Raw genomic sequence first — 24,613 nt, 5'->3', positions numbered from 1 at the left:
CCTCACTTAATACCCCAACAGCCCCACTTAATACCGCAACAGCCTCACTTAATACAATTAGCCATATGTACGAAAAAATGACATTGAGTCTCAACTTGTATGAGTGCTGGGTTTCCTACTTGCACAGCCTCACTTAGTACCCAAACAGCCTCACTTAATACCTCAACAGCCCCACTTAATACCCCAAAAGCCCCATTTAATACCTCCACAGCCCCACTTAATACCCCAAAAGCCCCACTTAATACCTCCACAGCCCCACTTAATACCCCAACAGCCTCACTTAATACCTCAACAGCCCCACTTAATACCCCAACAGCCTCACTTAATACCTCAACAGCCTCACTTAATACCGCAACAGCCTCACTTAATACCTCCACAGCCCCACTTAATACCCCAAAAGCCCCACTTAATACCTCAACAGCCTCACTTAATACCTCAACAGCCCCACGTAATACCTCAACAGCCTCACTTAATACCTCAACAGCCTCACTTAATACCTCAACAGCCCCACTTAATACCCCAACAGCCTCACTTAATACCTCAACAGCCCCACTTAATACCCCAACAGCCTCACTTAATACCTCAACAGCCTCACTTAATACCGCAACAGCCTCACTTAATACCTCCACAGCCCCACTTAATACCCCAAAAGCCACTCTTAATACCTCAACAGCCTCACTTAATACCTCAACAGCCCCACGTAATACCTCAACAGCCTCACTTAATACCTCAACAGCCTCACTTAATACCTCAACAGCCCCACATAATACCTCAACAGCCCCACTTAATACCGCAACAGCCTCACTTAATACCTCCACAGCCCCACTTAATACCCCAAAAGCCCCACTTAATACCTCAACAGCCTCACTTAATACCTCAACAGCCCCACGTAATACCTCAACAGCCTCACTTAATACCTCAACAGCCTCACTTAGTACCCCAACAGCCCCACGTAATACCTCAACAACCCCACTTAATACCGCAACAGCCTCACTTTCCAATAAAACCATGTTAATGAGTAATCACCAGAGTCAAGACCCTTGAACAGGAAAAGGAGCTCAAAATCCGAGTTGGGTGGGCAGCACACTGCCCAAATGGTGACTCATCATTCGGGTCAGCTTGACGAGGAGCGTTAAAAACAAATGGAATGTCGTATTCGTTATTAGCCTGAATTACACAGAGCCTGATTGGTCACTGACTCGTTGACCCGCTGTCGACAGAAGTTCCCATTGAAGAGGCTTCTGTTGAGATTTGGGTGGTGGTGTTAGGATTGAACTGATTTCGCATAACAGGGATGACAAGTCTGATTAACTGAGTGGGAAAGAGAACGATGGATCATGATGATATATTTGACTCTTAAACAGATATGTTTAGACCAGAGTGGGAGTAAGACTACATAAACAACTATTCCGCTTGTATAATATCCTATATGGCCATGTAAGACCTATGCCACTAAACTATATGGCCATGCAATTGATTACAAAGCCATCAGTTATCAGGTAACGGCACGGTAATACAATGCTACTACAGCTATTACGTGTAGTTACATAGGTATAAGGGCTTGCAATCTGGGAGCTGGAATTGCATAGGACCCATAGCTTTCCATTGTAAGAGCATGGGATTTCACAACAAAAAGAGAAGAAATTCTGGTTGGTTTTTCTTTGGATTTTCTCCTACCATATCAATTGGGTTATCGTCTCCTACATTATTTTAACATTTCCGCAAACTTCAGAGTGTTTTCTATCCAATGGTACCAACTATATGCATATCCTGGCTTCTGGGCCTGAGTAACAGGCAGTTCACTTTGGGCACGTCAGTCAGGCGGGAAATTCTGAAAAAAAAGGAGCCCTAACAAGTTAAAATGTTACAAATGATACAGTGCCGTTAGAAAGTATTGACACTCCTTGACTTATTTTGTTCAAAACGGATTAAATAGCCACACAATACCTTATAGAGACAAATGGAAAACATGTTTTTGAGAAGTTTTTGCAATTTTATTGAAAATGAAATACATAAAAATCAAATTTACATAAGTATTCACACCCCTGAGTCAATACATGATAGAATCACTTTTGGCAGCAATTATATCTGTGAATCTTTATACGTAAGTCTAAGAGCTTTGCACACCTGGATAGTAAAATATTTGCACATTATTATTTAAGAAATTCCTCAAGCTCTGTCAAGTAGTTTTTTTTCAAGACGATTTAAGTCAACAGTATCTAGGCCAGGAACATTCAATGTTGTCTTGGTAAGCAACTCCAGTACATATTTGGTCTTGCGTTTTACATTATTGTCCTACTGAAAGGTGAATTTGTCTTCCAGTGTCTGTTGGAAAGCAGGTTTCCTTTAGGATTTTTCCTGTGACTAGCTCTATTCCGTTTATTTTAATTTTAAAGAACTCCCTAGTCCTTGCCGATGACAAGCATACCCATAACATGACACAGCCACAAACATGCCCAAAACATAACGCTTTGTATTCAGGACATAAAGTTAATTTGTTTGTCACATTTTTTGCAGTTTTGCTTTAGTGCCTTATTACAAACAGGAAGCATGTTTTGGAACATTTGTATTCTGTACAGCCTTCCTTCTTTTCACTCTGTCAATTAGGTTAGTATTGTGGAGTAACTACAATGTTGTTGATCCTTCCTCAGTTTTCTCCTATCACAGCCATTAAACTGTTTTAAAGTCACCATTGGCCTCATGGTGAAATCCCTGAGCAGTTTCCTTCCTCTCCGGCAACTGAGTTAAGAAGGGTGCCTGTATATTTGTAATGACTGGGTGTATTGATACACCATCCACAGTGTAATTATTAACTTCACCATAATCAAAGGGATATTCAATGTCTGCTTGCGAGGCACTGGAAAACCTTCTTGGTCTTTGTGGTTGAATCTGTGTTTGAAATTCACTGCTGAACTGAGGGACCTTACAGATACTTGTATGTGTGGGGTACTGAGATGAGGTAGTCGTTCAAAAATCATGTTGAACACTATTATTGCACACAGAGTCCATGCAATTTATTATGTGACTTGTTAAGCAAATGCTTAATGCTTAATTTATTTAGGCTTTCCATAACAAAGGAGTTGAACACTTATTGACTCAAGGCAATTCAGCTTTTAATTTAATTAATTTGTAAGAATTTCTAAAAACCTAATTCAACTTTGACATTATAGATTATTGTGTTTAGGCCATGTGACACAAACTCTCAATTTAATCCATTTTAAATTCAGGCTGTAACATAAAAACATGTGGAAAAAGTCAAGAGGGGTGACTACTTTCTGAAAGCCCTGTATCCATCCAGTTGAACTCAAACACGTTTGACTGAGGAAAGGTTGATATTCCACTGAAAAGAAGGACAACTAAACACTCATATCACAAAAAGTTCACTCACTCCCTCTCAGTGGGTCTGCTCAGTTTCTCTCCTTCTGTGCTATTTCTGTCAAAACACTGCAGCCTCCGGTTGCGAAACCCGAGTGAAAATGGCAAAATGGCAGTAGCAGCACATTTTATCACCGGGGATTTGAGGAGAGAACTCAGCGCCTGACCTTTACTGCTAAGAACTCAAACATGTTAGCCGTAATGTCTGGGCTTGGCAGTTGCCGCTCTGTCGTGATTATGTTAATGTTTGTGGATTGTTCAGACTGGAGAAAGCCCTAGGGAGCATTTACAAGCGTACCATCAGGTTCCTCTATATCGGAATCCTTCACCTGTCCTTTGTGTTTCCCAATAAGCAGGCCTTAAATGTAATTTACCATCAGGTTACCCCACCTGTCCTTTGTGTTGCCCAATAAGCAGGTCTGTCATTTCCTCCCACACTGAATAATCCTGAGTAATAGGGTTAGGTTTCACTGGATATACAACCTGGAAATACTATTACAGACCAGCTTTTTCCTGATTTGGTGCAGGTTTTCCTAAAATGTATTTTTTTATGATGTGATGATTATTCCTGTGACCTGTGACCTGTAGCGTAATGAGAGCAGCTATGTAATAGACAGACAGGAACATCTAATTGGTGTTGAAGGTTCAATGCAGCTATTTGTTTTTTATCTTAATATCAAATTATTTCTGGGTAACAATTAAGAACCTTACTGTGATTGTTTTCAATTAAAATGGTCAAAAATAAACAAAAATGACTTCTATGTAAAGAGCAATTTCTTAAGCAAGAATTTAGCTAGGACTGTGTGGGAGTGGTCTGAGTGGGGAGGGGGAAAACTGAAAACTGTCTCTTATTGGTAGGGAGGTTTGGAACTCTCTTTCTTATTGGTCTATTTCTATATTTAATTTTGTGATATTTCCCCCCCCCCCTCTTTTTCCCCCCCAATTTTGATCTTGTTTCATCGCTGCAACTACACCCAATGGGCTCTGGAGGCAAAGGTCGAGTCATGCGTCCTCCGAAACATGACTCGTCAAATCACGCTTCTTAACACCTGCCCGCTTAACCCGGGAGCCAGTCGCACCAATGTGTCTGAGGAAACACAGTTCAACTGACAACTGAGGTCAGCCTGCAGGCGCCTGGCCCGCCACAAGGAGTCACTAGAGCGCGATGAGCCATGTAAAGGCCCCCCGGCCAAACCCTCCCCTAACTCGGACGGAGCTGGGCCAATTGTGCGCCACCCTATGGGACTCCCGATCACAGCCGGTTGTGATACAGCTCTGGTCTGTAGTGACGCCTCTAGCGCTGCGATGCAGTGTCTTAGGCCGCTGCGCCACTCGGAAGGCCCATCCTCTTATTGGGATATTAACAAATTTGCCGCCTGGTCACTCCATCCCACGAAAACAGCCTGACATTTCGGACAATCTTTTCTAACAGTTCTTACACTAAAAGGGCATTATCATAATTTTCACAATTTCACAGTATTATTCCAACTTCATAGTGTGGAAATAAACAGTATATAAAACACAGGAAAATCACATTTTTGACAGGGAAATGATGACATACTGTATGCTGACACCGCCTTGATATGACGACACACAAGTCATCTCTTTTTGTAGTTGTGATTGTAAGTTATGCCATTTCATGCAGACCTGGGTTTAAATAGTATTTGTTTTTTTATGAAACACCTAAGCTGTGCATGGTGCAATGGAAGCAATGGCGTACAAACCTTGTCCACCAGGCAACCCAGGGCAGGTCTAATCAAACGCTCAAAGTGTTTGGAAGAAAATGATGAAAACAACTTGAACCCATGTCATGATCCACTCATAACAAGGATGCAAAAAAATAAACATACGTTTAAACTATTTGACGTAAGATGTGATTGTACATAATGTTGATTTATTATGGATCTATGGATAAACACATCTACATAAAGAACGGAATGGATCAAACAGTACATTACCATAAGTCCTTGCAAACATGGTATTTCTGGTGTGCAGGGATCATATTCAAAACAACCATTGTGATTTATTTACTACAATTCCACATAGCTCTGGCCATAGAAAGATGATTTAGGAGAACGCTGATCTGATCTAACCTTTCCTGCCTCATGAAATATGCAACATCCTGGCCACCAATCCCCTCCGCAGTCTCAGGATGTCTGTCTTACACCCAGGCGGCATGCAAGAGGAAATTGCTTTGGACTCCCCCACTGTATCGTCGGAATCATCGTCATGACAAAAAAACAGAACAACCGCAATCTCATTGTTACTGTACTACGCAACGTCCCAACCGTCCCTTAACATTCAAACCGGCTACATTTCCCACTTAGGTTTTTAAAATGTATTTAACATTTTTTAGGGGATCAGCTTTAATATTGCAGTTAGATTTTTGCTTCCATCAATATAATTGTCTGCATCATTTCCAATCCCCCATATTTTTGGGGGGGTAAATATACACTACCAATCAAAAGTCTGGGGTCACTTAGAAATGTTCTGGTTTTTGAAAGAAAAGCTGATTTTTTGTCCATTAAAATAACATAAAATTGATCAGAAATACAGTGTAGACATTGTTCATGTTGTAAATGACTATTGTAGCTGGAAATGGCAGATTTTTTATGGAATATCTACAGTGTACAGAGGCCCATTATCAGCAACCATCACTCCTGTGTTCCAATGACACGTTGAGTTAGCTAATTCTAGTTCATCATTTTAAAAGGCTAATTGATCATTAGAAAACCCTTTTTTTTTACAATTATGTTAGCACAGCTTAAAACTGTTGTCCTGATTTAAAGAAGCAATATAACTGGCCTTCTTTAGACTAGTTGAGTATCTGGAGAATCAGCATTTGTGAGTTTGATTACAGGCTCAAAAGGGCCCGAAAGAAATAACTTTCTTCTGAAGCTCGTCAGTCTATTCTTGTTCTGAGAAATGAAGGCTATTCCATGCGAGAAATTGCCAGCAAACTGAAGATCTCGTACAACGCTGTGTACTACTCCCTTCACAGAACAGTGCAAACTGGCTCTAACCAGAATAGAAAGAGGGGGAGGCCCCAGTGCACAACTGAGCAAGAGGATAAGTACATTAGAGAATCTAGTTTGAGAAACAGATGCCTCAGAAGTCCTCAATTGGCAGCTTCATTAAATAGTACCTGCAAAACACCAGTCTCAAAGTGTAATGATCTTCGTCTTCATCGGATGAGTAGGAGTAGGAAGGATCGGACCAAAACGCAGCGTGGTAAGTGTCCATGATTATTTATTATCACAGAACACGAAAATACAAAATAACAAAGTGAAAGTAAGAAATGAAAATCGAAAACAGCCCTGAAAGGTGAAAACACAAAACAGGAAACAACCACCCACAACTAACAGTGGGAAAACAGGCTACCTAAGTATTGTTCTCAATCAGAGACAACGATAGACAGCTGCCTCTGATTGAGAACCACACCCGGCCAAACAACACAGAAATCCAAAACATAGAAAATGAACATAGAATGCCCACCCTTGTCACACCCTGGCCTAACCAAAATAGAGAATAAAAGCCTCTCTATGGCCAGGGCGTGACACAAAGTCAACAGTGAAGAAGCGACTCCGGGATGCTGGCCTTCTAGGTCAAGTTCCTCTGTCCAGTGCCTGTGTTCTTTTGCCCATCTTAATCTTTTATCTTTATTGGCCAGTCTGAGATATGGCTTTTTCTTTGCAACTCTGCCTTGAAGGCCAACATCCCAGAGTCGGGATGCTGGGAGGTTCGGGTACCCACGGGCAAGTGACGGAGATAACGATATAAAGCTTCCTGTCAGTCTCTGGCAAGAGTTACACATGGGCCAGCAGACAGGACAGAGAGAGGCCTGCTACAATTTTTTTCTTAAGAGACGGGCAAGACAGTGTCGGCTACATAGGTGTCTCTCCATCTGTCCTACTCTCATCTCCAAGATAGCAGGGGCAGCGGGAGAGAAACCGGACAGAATTATTGGACGTTTGAAAACATAATTGAGGCTTATCTCTGAGGTTCAAGCCAAAAATGAGAGTTGTAGGGGAGTATAATACTGGTTGTTTTTTATTTGTTTAGTGTTATAACACTGTAGTGTAATAACACAGTATTCAGGTTGTTCTGTAGTGTTATGATACAGTGTTCAAGTTGTTCTGTAGTGTTATGATATAGTATTTAGGTTGTTCTGTAGTGTTATGATATAGTATTTAGGTTGTTCTGTAGTGTTATGATATAGTATTCAGGTTGTTCTGTAGTGTAATAACACAGTATTCAGGTTGTTCTGTAGTGTTATGATATAGTATTCAGGTTGTTCTGTAGTGTTATGATACAGTGTTCAAGTTGTTCTGTAGTGTTATGATATAGTATTTAGGTTGTTCTGTAGTGTTATGATATAGTATTTAGGTTGGTCTGTAGTGTTATGATATAGTGTTCAGGTTGTTCTGTAGTGTTATGATATAGTATTTAGGTTGTTCTGTAGTGTTATGATATAGTATTTAGGTTGTTCAGGTTGGTCTGTAGTGTTATGATATAGTATTTAGGTTGGTCTGTAGTGTTATGATATAGTGTTCAGGTTGTTCTGTAGTGTTATGATATAGTATTTAGGTTGTTCTGTAGTGTTATGATATAGTATTTAGGTTGTTCAGGTTGGTCTGTAGTGTTATGATATAGTATTTAGGTTGTTCTGTAGTGTTATGATATAGTATTCAGGTTGTTCAGGTTGTTCTGTACTGTTATAATACAGTATTCAGGTTGTTCAGGTTGTTCAGGTTGTTCCTTTGTGTTGTAATACACTATTCAGGTTGGTCTGTAGTGTTGTAATACAGTATTCAGGTTGTTCAGGTTGTTCTGTACTGTTATAATACAGTATTCAGGTTGTTCAGGTTGTTCAGGTTGTTCCTTTGTGTTGTAATACACTATTCAGGTTGGTCTGTAGTGTTGTAATACAGTATTCAGGTTGTTCCTTTGTGTTGTAATACAGTATTCAGGTTGTTCTGTAGTGTTGTAATACATTATTCAGGTTGTTCAGGTTGTTCTGTACTGTTATAATACAGTATTGAGGTTGTTCAGGTTGTTCCTTTGTGTTGTAATACAGTATTCAGGTTGGTCTGTAGTGTTGTAATACAGTATTCAGGTTGTTCTGTAGTGTTATAATACAGTATTCAGGTTGTTATGTAGTGTTATGATACCGTCTCAATCTGGTACTGTACATGTTCCATTGTCTCTGTGTAAAGGATACTGTACATTCTATTATATTGAATAGCTTTGTTTACGTTTACAATGATGTAAAAACACGGCCTCTCGCATAATTTCTATTATTTCAATCTCAAGCCTTTCCCGATTAGAAGCCCCTCTGTTTTCCTCGCCTCCACTGGATAAAGAGAGGGACAACCTGATTTCCCCACTCCACCTCCGCTGGGTAGTGAGAGGGACGACCCCTTCCAGGCAAACGGCAAAAGCAGGCCACCCGCCAGGCAAAATTACAGGTAGCAGGCGCGTGCTGGTGCCCTGGCCAGTGGCTTGTCAGCAGGGGCATGGGGCCACTGCAGCCCCCTCTCTGGACGTCTAGGAGATAAACGCTACAGACTCCACTCACCCCTGAGGGCTCACAGCGGGCGGCGGATAGGGAGACCAGCCTCTGCTCTGCATGGGAGAGCTGAGAACTACAACTCCCAGCACTGCATAGGGAAAAACTACAACTTCCTATGGCGTGAACTGAAAAAACAGTCCTTACACCACTCCAGGAAACCACATGATAACAGTGATATTTTTCAGAAATGTATAAATGTTCTTATTAACTAATTGGTCTATGGACAATGGGATGCATGCATGGGATGCTATGAATATGAAAGTGTAGCTTATTGCCTCTTGCAAGAGAGTTTCTTTAGAGTAATATCAGACTAGTTGTGGAATCCACTTAAAGGGGCAATCTGAGATTCAAACAACAACTAGGTTTTTTTTCCGTAAACGGCTGAGGGATTGGGGCTGGAGAAATTTAATTAATGGACGGAGCCAGTGATGCAGGGACTGATTATTCATCATATCAAAAGGATAGTTTAATAGTTTTACATTTGTACAAGCCTATATTTTGGGGTGTCATAGAGCAAATTATACTCACGAGGCATTTATACTGTAAGATTTATTATTTAAGAATCAATGGCTCTACATGACTCATAAAAAATAAAGAAAAAATATGTATCAATCCCAGATATCCCATTCAACTGTCTGGACATCCATTTGCGTTCCTCTCCATCATATTTCTGTCACGACTTCCTGCGGAGTCGGTCCCTCTCCTTGTTCGGGCGGCGTTCGGCGGTCGACGTCACCGGCCTTCTAGCCATCGCCGATCCACTTTTCATTTTCCATTTGTTTTGTCTTTGTTTTCTACACACACCTGCTTTTCAATTCCCCCATTACATGTTCATTATTTAACCCTCTGGTTTCCCCCACTGTAACGGTTGTTCCTCTGACGAGGAGGAGTAGTAGGAAGGATCGGAGGACCAATGCGCAGCGTGGTAAGTGTTCATGATATTTATTATAACTAAGAACACTAAAGAACAAAACAATAAAGTGACAACGAACGAAACGAAACAGTCCTGTACGGTGAATACGCAAAACACAGAACAGAAAATAATCACCCACAACTCAAGGGTGAAAACAGGCTGCCTAAGTATGGTTCTCAATCAGGGACAACGATTGACAGCTGCCTCTGATTGAGAACCATACCAGGCCAAACACAGAAATCCCAAATCATAGAAAAAAAGAACATAGACTGCCCACCCAACTCACGCCCTGACCATACTAAAACAAAGACATAACAGAAGAACTAAGGTCAGAACGTGACACCCATGTGTGTGTGCGTGTTTGTTTTATTGTTCAGGCTGTTACTGACGGCTGGTATTTTGTTGCCGGGGTACCGGTATTTTTCGTGGTACCGGTATTTTTCCCACACCATAGAATTGTGTTTATACTGGTGTTAACTTCTATTAAATACCTTGTCCACGCATCTCAGCTCTCCTGTGCCTGACTCCTTTCACCAGTTACTCACAGGCTTGACAATTTCAGGTTAATACTATCCATCTTTTGTCTACATTCTGCCATACACTGTGCTCCTTGTCGAACACTCTCACATTTATGATGCCAAATGATCTGCTATAATAAGCAATGATCTGAAACTGGTAAAATTTTTGGACCATTTTCATTCCAATTATTTCAGATCTTTGATGTTTTCTTAGATGAATAGATATATTCATTAAATACCCACAGGTGGTCACCATCTACCGTTGAAGTCGGAAGATTACATACACCTTAGACAAATACATTTAAACTAAGTTTTTCACAATTCCTGACATTTAATCCTAGTAAAAAATTCCCTGTCTTAGGTCAGTTAGGATCACCACTTTTATTTTAAGAATGTGAAATGTCAGAATAATAGTAGAGAGAATGATTTATTTAAGCTTTTATTTCTTTCATCACATTCCCAGCGGGTCAGAAGGTTACATACACTCAATTAGTATTTGGTAGCATTGCCTTTAAATTGTTTAACCTGGGTCAAACGTTTCGGGTAGCCTATACACAAACTTCCCACAATAAGTTGGATGAATTTTCGCCCAGTCCTCCTGACAGAGCTGCTGTAACTGAGTCAGGTTTGTAGGCCTCCTCGCTCGCACACGTTTTTTCAGTTCTGCACACAAATGTTCTATAGGATTGAGGTCAGGGCTTTGTGATGGCCACTCCAATACCTTGACTTTGTTGTCCTTAAGCCATTTTGCCACAACTTTGGACGTATGCTTGGGGTCATTGTCCATTTGGAAGACCCATTTGCAGCCATACTGATGTCTTGAGATGTTGCTTCAATATATCCACATAATTTTCCCGTCTCACGATGCCATCTATTTTGTGAAGTGCACCAGTCCCTCTTGCAGCAAAGCACCCCCATAACATGATGCTGCCACCCCCGTGGTTCCCGTTTGGGATGGTGTTCTTTGGCTTGGTTTTCCTTCTTCGGTTTTCCTCCAAATATAATGATGGTCATTATGGCCAAACAGTTCTATTTTTGTTTCATCAGACCAGAGGATATTTCTCCAAAAAGTACAATCTTTGTCCTCATGTGCAGTTGAAAACCGTAGTCAGGCTTTTTTATGGCTGTTTTGGAGCAGTGACTTCTTCCTTGCTGAGAGGCCTTTCAGTTTATGTCGATATAGGACTAGTTTTACAGTGGATATAAATACTTTTGTAGCTGTTTCCTTCAGCATCTTTACAAGGTCCTTTGCTGTTGTTCTGGGATTGATTTGCACTTTTCACATGAAAGTATGTTCATCTCTAGGAGACAGAATGCGTCTCCTTCCTGAGCGGTATGATGGCTGCATGGTCCCATGGTGTTTATACTTGCGTACTATTGTTTGTATAGATGAACATGGTACCTTCAAGCGTTTGGTCTACCATTTATTTTCTGAGGTCTTCACTGATTTCTTTTGATTTTCCCATGATGTCAAGCAAAGAGGCACCGAGTTTGAAGGTAGGCCTTGAAATACATCCACAGGTACACCTCCAATTGACTCAAATGATGTCAATTAGCCTAGCAGAAGCTTCGACATCATTTTCTGGGATGTTCCAAGCTGTTTAAAGGCACAATCAACTTAGTGTATGTAAACTTCTGACCCACTGGAATTGTGATACAGTGAATTATAAGTGAAATAATCGGTCTGTAAAACAATTGTTGGAAAAATGATGTCCTAACCGACTTGCCAAAACTATCGTTTTTTTAACAAGAATTTTGTGGAGTGGTTTAAAAACGAGTTTTAATGACTCCAACCTAAGGTTATGTAAACTTCCTACTTCAACTGTATTATGATGCAATCGATTTTCAGTATTGCTACGGTTTTAAGAGATGCATTTTCATTTTGTTGCACACGCTAGAGTAAGATTTGGTTTTGCAATACTAAGAAATTCTCAGATAAATAATATATAAGCTGTCCTAGTAAGTAACAGCAATAGAATAAACAATTAACTGCTTTTTGCAGAATCACCATTACTTTCCAGCTTTTTTAGACAATCTGAATTTCTCATGCATTTCAACATTCAATAAAGTAAGTGTGGAACTCACAGCAGCGATATAATCAAGTAAACAAATGAGAGTTTTGAAACATATTGAAACTCCAATCAATCAGTATCTATCAATATCTGTTACGTCTTGACCATAGAAAGCTTTTCATTCTCTATGTTGGTTAGGTCAGGGTGTGACTAGGGTGGGACATCTAGGTAATCATATTTCTATGTTGGCCTGGTATGGTTCCCAATCAGAGGCAGCTGTCTATCATTGTCTCTGATTGGGGATCATATTTAGGCAGCCATTTCCCCTTTGTGCTTTGTGGGATCTTGTCTAGGTATAGTTGCCTGTGAGCACTACTTTGAGCTTCACGTTTCATTTTTCGCTTTATTGTTTTTTCTTTGAGTTTCTTTTCCTAATAAAGAGGATGGAGACATACCACGCTGCATCATGGTCCTCTCCTTATAACGATTGTGACAATATCCATGAGAGAGGGATCTGTGAGAGAGTTTTGAAACATATTGAAACTCCAATCAATCAATCAATATGTGTGAGAGTTTGAAACATATTAACACTCCAATCAATCAATATCTATTTGAAGGTTTTGAAGCATTAAAACTCCAATCAATCAATATCTATTTGAAAGTTTTGAAACATTAAAACTCCAATCAATCAATATCTATTTGAAAGTTTTGAAACATTAAAACTCCAATCAATCAATATCTATGAGAATGTTTTGAAACATTAAAACCAATCAATCAATATCTATTTGAAAGTTTTGAAACATTAAAACCAATCAATCAATATCTATTTGAAAGTTTTGAAACATTAAAACATATCAATCAATATCTATGAGAATGTTTTGAAGCATTGAAACTCCAATCAATCAATATCTGCAGATGTAAAGTAGCCCTCACCGTAAAATGTTGTTCGCGATGAGACATACGAGAGACATATTACCTTTAAGAAATCAAGCTAATGATTTTTCATTTACACAATAATCAAATATTAATTATCTTGAAGACAGATTAGAGGCTGGTCTTCTTGGGACCATCAGATGACTTTCTGATCAAGACGTAATGAATGACGACTTTCAGAAGGCCTCCGATGAAGAACTTACAGAATGACATATTCAAGTTTTGTCTGCCTTGCGAATTTTAAAGATTTCATTCCAACTTTATATTTTGTTTTCTTCAGAACAACTGATTATTTCACAAAGTGGTGTCTACACTCCTGGTGGATAAAGCATCGACATGATGAATTTGTAAACCAAGCTCAGACTATGATGCATGTTGTGTTATTAATGGCCCTGTCAGCAAGAACATCTCTCTAAAGACAAAACACAAATAGCTTAAAGCAATCATGGAATTGGCCGTTTAGTGCACAAAACAGTAGAGCTGATACCCAGATTCCTTGCAGCATTTTGTCCTCTGATATGAAAAAGGTTAATCCAACATTAATATCTGTACACATCATTTTATTCATTTAAATGCAGCTCTGTCACCCAAACTGCTCCTTTAAAAAAAAAAGGGATTTGTCAGAAGAGCCTAATGATGGGTGGGTGGGCCTAGAGACTATGATGGATGGGTGGGCCTAGAGACTATGATGGGTGGGTGGGCCTAGAGACTATGTTGGGTGGGTGGGCCTAGAGACTATGATGGGTGGGTGGGCCTAGAGACTATGATGGATGGGTGGGCCTAGAGACTATGATGGGTGGGTGGGCCTAGAGACTATGATGGGGTGGGTGGGCCTAGAGACTATGATGGGTGGGTGGGCCTAGAGACTATGATGGGTGGGTGGGCCTAGAGACTATGATGGGTGGGTGGGCCTAGAGACTATGATGGGTGGGTGGGCCTAGAGACTATGATGGGTGGGTGGGTCTAGAGACTATGATGGGTGGGTGGGCCTAGAGACTATGATGGGTGGGTGGGCCTAGAGACTATGATGGGTGGGTGGGCCTAGAGACTATGATGGGTGGGTGGGCCTAGAGACTATGATGGGTGGGTGGGCCTAGAGACTATGATGGGTGGGTGGGCCTAGAGACTATGATGGGTGGGTGGGCCTAGAGACTATGATGGGTGGGTGGGCCTAGAGACTATGATGGGTGGGTGGGCCTAGAGACTATGATGGGTAGGTGGGCCTAGAGACTATGATGGGTGGGTGGGCCTAGAGACTATGATGGGTGGGTGGGCCTAGAGACTATGATGGGTGGGTGGGCCTAGAGACTATGATGGGTGGGTGGGCCTAGAGACTATGATGGGTGGGTGGGCCTAGAGACTATGATGGGTGGGTGGGCCTAGAGACTATGATGGGTGGGTGGGCCTAGAGACTATGTTGGGTGGGTGGGCCTAGAGACTATGATGGGTGGGTGGGCCTAGAGACTATGATGGGTGGGGGGGCCTAGAGACTATGATGGGTAGGTGGGCCTAGAGACTATGATGGGTGGGTGGGCCTAGAGACTATGATGGGTGGGTGGGCCTAGAGACTATGATGGGTGGGTGGGCCTAGAGACTATGATGGGTGGGTGGGCCTAGAGACTATGATGGGTGGGTGGGCCTAGAGACTATGATGGGTGGGTGGGCCTAGAGACTTTGATGGGTGGGTGGGCCTAGAGACTATGATGGGTGGGTGGGCCTAGAGACTATGTTGGGTCGGTGGGCCTAGAGACTATGATGGGTGGGTGGGCCTAGAGACTATGATGGGTGGGTGGGCCTAGAGACTATGATGGGTAGGTGGGCCTAGAGACTATGATGGGTGGGTGGGCCTAGAGACTATGATGGGTGGGTGGGCCTAGAGACTATGATGGGTGGGTGGGCCTAGAGACTATGATGGGTGGGTGGGCCTAGAGACTATGATGGGTGGGTGGGCCTAGAGACTATGATGGGTGGGTGGGCCTAGAGACTATGATGGGTGTGGCTACAGTCCAAATGTTTAACCTCTATTATATGGTAACGCAAGTTTAGAAGCTCATGAGAGCTGGTCTAACCCTGCAGGTTTACTGGGCGGTTGCATGGAGCAATCTGCCCATGGTGACACAAAGGGAACAGATCCCAACATCCCAACATGTTTCAGACAGACCACTAATGTCCCTGTTCTTAAGAACACCAAGGTAACCTGTCTAAATGACTATTGCCCCATAGCACTGACATCTGTAGCCATGAAATGCTTTTAAAGGCTGGTCATGGCTCACATCAACACCATCATCCCAGACTCCCTGGACCCACTCCTATTCGCATAGCGCCACAACAGATCCACAGATGACGCAATCTCTATTGCAATCCACACTGCTCTCTCTTTCACCTGGACAAGAGTAGTACCCTATGTGAGAATGCCGTTTATTGACTACAGCGCAGCGTTCAACACCATAGTCCCCTCCAAGTTCATCACCAAGCTTGGGACCCTGGGACTGAACCCCTCCCTCTGCAACTGGATCCTGGACTTCAGACAGGCCGCCCCCAGAGGGTAGGTAACAACACATCTGCCACGCTGACCCTCAACACAGGGGCCCCTCAGAGGTGTGTGCTTTGTCCCCTCCTGTACTCCCTTTTCACCCATGACCGCGTGGCCACACACACAACTCCAAGAACATCATCAGGTTTACTGACGATACAACGGTGGTAAGCCTAATCACAGACGATGATGAGACAACCTACAGGAGGAAGTCAGAGACCTGGCAGTGTGATGCCAGGACAACAACCTCTCCCTCAACATTGGCAAGGCAAAATACCTGATCGTGGACTACAGGAAATATTGACAAGCTATAGTGGAGCGGGTCAAGAGTTTCAAGATCCTCGGTGTCCACATCACCAAGGACTTAACATGATCCTCTCACACCAGCACAGTTGTGAAGAAGGCGCAACAGTGCCTCTTCCCCTCAGGACTTTGAAAAGATTTGGTATGGCTCCTCAACTCCTCAAAATGTCCTACAGCTGCACCATTGAGAGCATTTTGACTGGCAACTGCACCACCCTCGATTGCAAAGCGCTACAAAGGGTGGTGCAGATGGCCCAGTACGTCACTGGGGCTGAGCTCCCTGCCATCCAGCACCTCTATGCCAGGCTGTGTCAGTGGAAGGCCCTAAGAATTGTCAAAGACTCCAGCCACCCAAGCCATAGACTGTTCACTCTGCTACCGCACGGCAAGTGGTATTGGAACGCCAAGTCTGGGACCAAAAGGCACCTGGACAGCTTCTACACCCGAGCCATAAGACTGCTGAAAAATCAATCATATAACTACCCAGATTATTGCATTGACACTTTTTTCAATCAATCAATCAGATTTATTTATAAAACCCTTTTTTTTATATATCAGCAGATGTCACAAAGTGCTTATACAGAAACCCAGCCTAAAACCCCAAACAGCAAGCAATGCAGATGTTGAAGCACGGTAGCTAGGAAAAACTCTCTAGAAAGGCAGGAACCTTGGAAGAAACCTCGAAAGGAACCAGGCTCTGATTGGTGGCCAGTAATCTTCTGGCTGTGCCGGTGGAGATTATAAGAGTACATAGCCATTCAGGCTAGATCGTTCTTCAAGATGTTTAAACATTCATAGGTGACCCGCAGGGTCAAATAATAATCACAGTGGCTATTGAGGGTGCCACAGGTCAGCACCTCAAGACTAAACGTCAGTTAGCTTTTCATAGCTGAGAATTAAGAGGCCGAGAAAGAAGGAGAGAGAGAGAGAGAGAGAGAGAGAGAGAGAGAGAGAGAGAGAGAGAGAGAGAGAGAGAGAGAGAGAGAGAGAGAGAGAGAGAGAGAGAGAGAGAGAGAGTCTTGTGTGTTTATATGATACCACGAGTCGAATCCTGACAGAATTCCCCCCCCCCTCCAAAAAATGTCTGTCTCCCCTTTATCCTGAAATTCGTTAAGGGCGCTGTTCAGATTAACTTCGAGGTTGTTTGGGGTTTTTCCTTTCGTCTCTGTTCCACACATCTCCTGACACTACAATACGTTTGATTTTGTCCTTTCCAGCAATGTACTTAAAATGATCACATACAGGATGCTGCTGGTGTTTGGTTTGCTGCCGCAATTGTTCACGCCTATGGTTCACGCTCATGCTCTGCGATCGCCCTCTGATTTCTTCCCTATTAACTACTGACAGCTAGTGATAGGGATGTACCAGCTAGGTCTATTTAGATCTATACTAGGTCTATTTGAAACATCACCATCTACTGACAGCTAGTGATAGTGATGGACCAGCTAGGTCTATTTAGATCTATACTAGGTCTATTTGAAACATCACCATCTACTGACAGCTAGTGATAGTGATGTACAAGCTAGGTCTATTTAGATCTATACTAGGTCTATTTGAAACATCACCATCTACTGACAGCTAGTGATAGTGATGTACCAGCTAGGTCTATTTAGATCTATACTAGGTCTATTTGAAACATTGTCATCTAGTGGCAGCATTTACCTGCCAGATTCAGAAACTCGAAAACCCCATTCGAAAAAAAAGCTTGAAAACCACATTTAATTTTTGACCAAAGTAAACATTTATTAATAATTAAATCTACAAATGATTGATGATGTTTTTTATTTTATTTTAGTTAATTTTGCGGTCAATGATAATAGTTTTAGCATATATTTTTTTAGCTTTTTTTCATTTAGTGTAATAACCTTGTTAGTTACTCGTTTTAATGCTGAATAAAAACTGCAACATTAATTTCTAAAATAGCCTTAACTGTAGGCTATTTACTTTTTAACAAAAGTCATACCGAATTGTGTTAGGTTGACAACTCAAACATATATCAACATTTAAAGGAGATGTATCTAATGCTTGGATAGTTTAATCTGAGCCACTGGCTTAAATGGGAAATTTAACTAAAATCCCACATTTCCTTAGTGGTTCCATACATTGAAATTAACTAGGTGGAGTTTGCCTTCTCCTCTTTTGTCTCCCTGCAGTCTAGAACTGGAAGGTGCCAAAACGGGTCAGGTGACTCATTGCTTGTCTTTGTGCACTGGTACTGTAGCTATGCTCTGTTGTGAGTCAAAGAGCGATTGAGAAACCTGCGAATTGTGGACAAATTCTTTGTTTAATTGAAAGCATATGGCCAAACAAACTATCAAAAGTACTATCTGTTTTGAGCCAGGAAATGTTCACTTTTCCACCTAAAACAATTTGGATTATTTTACATCATTCATTTTATTTGGCCGACTGCAACAACAGCAGAGATGGGTAGCAACTGCTGGTAACAACTCTCGTGGGGAAAACTATGTGTCGTGCCTTAAGAGCCTGGACTTTTTGTTGTTGTGTTACAGCCTGAATTTAAAATGGATTAAATTGATATGTTTGGTCACTGGCCTAAACACAATACCCCATAATGTCAAACACATGTTTACATGTTAATTAAACATTAAAAGCTGAAATGTCTTGAGTCAGTAAGTATTCAAGTCCTTTGTTATGGCAAGCCTTAATACGTCCTAGAGAAAAACATGTGCTTAGCAAGTCACAAGTCACATTATACATTGCATGGTGTTCAACATGATTTTTTTAATGACTACCTCATCTCTGTACCCCCACACATAAAATGATCTGTCCCTCAGTCGAGCAGCGAATTACAAACACAGATTCAACCACAGGGACCAGGAAGGTTTTTCAATGCCTCGCAAAGAAGGGCACCTAATGGTAGATGGGTACTTTTTTTTCAACCAGACATTGAATATCAGTTTGAGCCTGGTGAAGTTATTAATTACACTTTGCATGGTGTATAGAAACACTCAGTCACTACAAAGATACAGGTGTCCATACTAAAGGAAATCGCTCAGGGATTTCACCATGAGGCCAAGGGTGACATTAAAACAGTTACAGAGTTTAATGGCTGTGATGGGGGACAACTGAGGATGGATCAACAACATTGTAGTTACTCCACAATACTAAACTAGTTGACAGAGTGAAAAGAAGGAAGCCTGTACAAACAAATATTCCGAAACATACATTAATAAGGCACAAAGGAGATGTTGCAAAATACAGTAGCAAAGAAATTAACTTCATGTCCTGAATACAAAGTGTTATGTTTGGGGCAAATTTCAAGCATAGTGGTGGCTGCATCATGTTATGGGTATGTTTGTAATTATTAAGTACTAGGGAGTTTTTCAGGATAAAATAGAAACTGAACATTTGAAAGACTTATCACAGGTAGCCTAAAGTTAGTTCTGAAAAGAGGAAATCCGAAGAGATGCCAGCAAGAGAAAGCTTGTGTTTGGTCCTTGGCTGCAAGAAATCTAGAGAAGAAGGCACAACATGTCACTGTTTTCCATTGAAAGATATGAACAAACGCAGAAGATGGCTAGTAGCCATAAAACAGTAAATAGTATGTAAACACTCCTACAGCCAAATCCACACGTGCATTGTAGCCTAAGCACTTAATCGACGATGACTACAATATATATATATATATATATATATATATATATATATATATATATATATATATAATCAGAAAATGAGGGGGGAAAAAAACACAAAATTAAAGTCAAACACACAGCTGTTCTTCAGTGTTCCCAAGGACTGGATCTGGTGCCGTGCCAAAACGCAGAGGCGTTTTTAAATGTCAAAGCCAGCGTGCAGAGGTATGTAGTCTAATGAGAAGTTGGAGTGGATCTGATTCTGTTGTATCGTGTAAACATAGCCTAGAAGCTCTACCGGGTTAGCACATGTGCCCTGTCCTTATGACAAAGGGGATGAGGAGATAGGCAATAATTGTGTCATCTTACATTGCAATAGACAGTAATTGTGTCATCTTACATTGAAATAGACAGTAATTGTGTCATCTTACATTGAAATAGACAGTAATTGTGTCATCGTACATTGAAATAGACAGTAATTGTGTCATCTTACATTGCAGTAGACAGCAACTGTGTCATTTTACATTGCAGAAGACACAGAATAAAAATGAAAAGTGTTGTTACATTTTAATTACTTAGTATCTTGTCTACTTGCTTTTTTTCCATAATCATGATCTACTATTTTTGATGTGTTGACTAGCCGTGGTTTATTTGCATGACAAGATTTCATGCTTTTAACAACTTTATAGCCTTGTGTGAAATGCATGGCCCCAGGAACCCTCTGGAGCCATCTTATTAGCATGAAATACATGGCCCCAGAAACCCTCTGGAGCAATCTTATTAGCATGAAATACATGGCCCCAGAAACCCTCTGGAGCAATCTTATTAGCATGAAATACATGGCCCCAGGAACCCCTGGGGTACGGGGCCTTGCAAAGGTATTCATCCCCCTTGCCGTTTTTCCTATCTTGTTGCGTTACAACCTGTAATTTGAATGGATTTTTATTTGGATTTTATGTAACGGACACAAACACAAAATTGTCCAAATTGGTGAATAGAAAAATATCCTGTTTACAAGAATTCAACAAAAATGTAAACGGAAAAGTGGTGTGCGCATATGTACAGTGCCTTGCGAAAGTATTCGGCCCCCTTGAACTTTGCGACCTTTTGCCACATTTCAGGCTTCAAACATAAAGATATGAAATTGTATTTTTTTTTGTGAAGAATCAAATACAAAGTATTAACTTAAGGGGGCTGAATAATTTTGCACGCCCAATTTTTTCAGTTTTTGATTTGTTAAAAAAGTTTGAAATATCCAATAAATGTCGTTCCACTTCATGATTGTGTCCCACTTGTTGTTGATTCTTCACAAAAAAATACAGTTTTATATCTTTCTGTTTGAAGCCTGAAATGTGGCAAAAGGTCGCAAAGTTCATGGGGGCCGAATACTTTCGCAAGGCACTGTATTCACCCCATTTGCTATGAAGCCCCTAAATAAGATCTGGTGCAACCAAGTCACATAATTAGTTAAATAAAGTCCACCTGTGTGCAATCTAGGTGTCACATGATCTGTCACATGATCTCAGTATATATATACACCTGTTCTGAAAGGCCCCAATGTCACGACTTCTGCCGAAGTCGTTGCCTCTCCTTGTTCGGGCGGTGCTCGGCGTTCGACGTCACCGGTCTTCTAGCCATCATTGATCCTTTTTTCATGACAATGTGATCCATGACGGAGCTGATAACGTCAAGCTCCCTCGCTTGTTCCTGAACGCGTTCCTCCAGCTCCATGGGCATAGTGTCCTCTCCTGCTGACTTCATATATTGGTCAGAGATTCTGTCATGCATAGGTGTAATAGGTGGCAGGGAAGTCAGGCGCAGGAGAGTCAAATGGAGTGTAAAATGGAGTCTTTTAATAAAGTCCACGGAGTATGCTCCATAACACTAAATGTACATAAACATGGGTACGAGGACCCGACGCGCACCTATACAACAATCATACTACACTGACAATAAAACAATCTCTGACAAAGACATGAGGGGAAACAGAGGGTTAAATACACAACAGGTAATGAATGGGATTGAAAACAGGTGTGTGGGAAGACAAGACAAAACCAATGGAAAATGAAAAAAGGATCAATGATGGCTAGAAGACCGGTGACGTCGAACGCCGAGCACCGCCCGAACAAGGAGAGGCAACGACTTCGGCAGAAGTCGTGACACCCAAGGTTTGCAACACCACTAAGCAAGGGGCACCACCAAGCAAGCGGCACCATGAAGACCAAGGAGCTCTCCAAACAGGTCAGGGACAAAGTTGTGGAGAAGTACAGATCAGGGATGGGTTATAAAAAAATATCTGAAACTTTGAACATCCCACGGAGCACCATTAAATCCATTATTAAAAAACGGAAAGAATATGGCACCACAACAAACCTGCCAAGAGAGGGCCGCCCACCAAAACTCTCATACCAAGCAAGGAGGGCATTAATCAGAGAGGCAACAAAGAGACCAAAGATAACCCTGAAGGAGCTGCAAAGCTCCACAGTGGGGGATTGGAGTATCTGTCCATAGGACCACTTTCAGCTGTACACTCCACAGAGCTGGGCTTTACATAAGAATGGCTAGAAAAAAAGCCATTGCTTAAAGAAAATAATAAGCAAACACTTTTGGTGTTCACCAAAAGGCATGTTGGAAACTCCCCAAACATATGGAAGAAGGTACTCTGGTCAGATGAGACTAAAATGTTGCTTTTTGGCCTTCAAGGAAAATGCTATTTCTGGTGCAAACCCAACACCTCTCATCACCCCGAGAACAACATCCCCACAGTGAAGCATGGTGGTGGCAGCATCATGCTATGGGGATGTTTTTCATCGACAGGGACTGGGAAATTGGTCAGAATTGAAGGAATGATGGATGGCGCTAAATACAGGGAAATTCTTGAGGGAAACCTGTTTCAGTCTTCCAGAGATTTGAGACTGGTGTACGGAGGTTCACCTTCCAGCAGGACAATGACCCTAAGAATACTGCTAAAGCAGCACTCAAGTGGTTTAAGGGGAAACATTTAAATGTCTTGGAATGGCGTACTTAAAGCCCATACCTCAAACTTAAAGATTGCTGTACACCAGCGGAACCCATCCAACTTGAAGGAGCTGGAGCAATTTGGCCTTGAAGAATGGGCAACAATCCCAGTAGCTAGGTGTGACAAGCTTATAGAGACATACCCCAAGAAACTTGCAGCTGTAATTGCTGCTAAAGGTGGCTCCACAAAGTAATGACTTTGGGGGAGGGGGGATAGTTATTCACACTCAAGTTTTCTGTTTTTTATTATTATTTCTTGTTTGTTTCACAATAAAAAATATGTTGCATCTTGGAAGTGGTAGGCACAACCTGCCATTTAAAAAAAATATTTTAATTCCAGGTTGTAAGGAAACAAAGTAGGAAAAATGCCAAGGGGGTTGAAAACTTTCACAAGCCACTGTAGGCCTATTAGCATCAAACACATGGTTCCAGGAACCCTCTGGAGTAGGCTTATTAGCATGAAATACAAGGTCCTAGGAACCACATGGGGTAGACCTATTAAAATGAAATACATGGTCCCTGGGATAGGCCTTTTCTCATGGTCTGGTTTGTTGTGTATTCATAACCCCCACCTCACCTGTCAGGATTGGCTTTGAGTATCCTAACAATAGAGCTACTGTTAGCCCCATGGACATAAATGACATTAGCAGATCCAATGTATTATCCACATAGATTCCACATCACAATGTGTTGACAAATTACGTTGAAACAGTGGCGTGTTATCATGGATGCCAAGCTTCCCCAATAAATGGACCAACATTTTTTTTTTTAAATGTGTATCTTTTGTCTCTCTGTGTTTTATAATTTTCCTTCAATTCTCAAGAAGCTATATGTAACTCACAGGAGAAAGCATCCGAGCGAGCAAAACAACACCACTCTGTCTCTCTACATGTAGACCATCTATCTGATGCTGTCTGGTCCAAATGAGTATGACATTTTTTGCCACAAGTAGCATTGAAGGAAAGGGAAACCAGTGAGCATCTGGCCTCCCTTGACAAAAAAAAAGTATTAGAAAATGTGTCAATCAGCGTTGAGCAAAAGTATCACGACTTCCACCGAAGTCAGGTCATCTCCTTGTTTGGCGGCGCTCGGCGCTTGGCGTCGCCGGTCTTCTAGCCATCGTCGATCCCACTTTTCATTTTCCATTTGTTTTGTCTTGTTTTTCCACACACCTGGTTTCAATTCCCTCATTTACTTGTTGTGTATTTATTTAACCCTCTGTTTCCCCCCCATTGTCTTTGTGTGGGATTGTTTATTGTGGTGCTTGCGCCCGTTCCCCATGAGCGCACAACGGGTTATTTGTGTGCCCATTTATCTTGTTGTTCTGGATGCCGTTGGTTTTGCTAATTAAATCTCCGGTTATTACCCAGTTCTGCTCTCCTGCGCCTGACTTCTCTGCCGCCAATTACGCACCCCGCTACATAAAGTGAGTGAGCTCAACTGTGAATGGTCCTGGCGTACCAACAAAAAAAAGTGTCAAGAGAAGGCAGCTTGGATTTGGCTTCATTCCTATTAAATCCCATTGAGCATAAGTCATTGACAGAAAAACTTTAATTGTTTTATCACATTGTGTTGTTGTCCTCTAGTGGCTAGCTAGCTTGCTAAAATGGTCCCTTTCTTAATTAGCCATGGATGGAGATTGGGATTTGGACTTGTGGTTTTACTTAATTCTCTGTACTGGCCAATAATTATAATGTTGTTTCTGATCCAACCATTAATTCATACATTGTTGTGCCACTGGCCTAAGAGGATGGCAGTTTCAATATGTAGCTAGATGTAGAAGGCTACTGTTAACTAGCTAATGTTGCCCATGAATGGAAGCTAGGCTAGCAAATATTTT

The sequence above is a fragment of the Oncorhynchus mykiss genome, chromosome 21 (assembly GCF_057628025.1).
Source record: "Oncorhynchus mykiss isolate SJ-2025 chromosome 21, ASM5762802v1, whole genome shotgun sequence".
NCBI lineage: Eukaryota > Metazoa > Chordata > Actinopteri > Salmoniformes > Salmonidae > Oncorhynchus > Oncorhynchus mykiss.
This window is presented reverse-complemented; position numbering follows the sequence as displayed.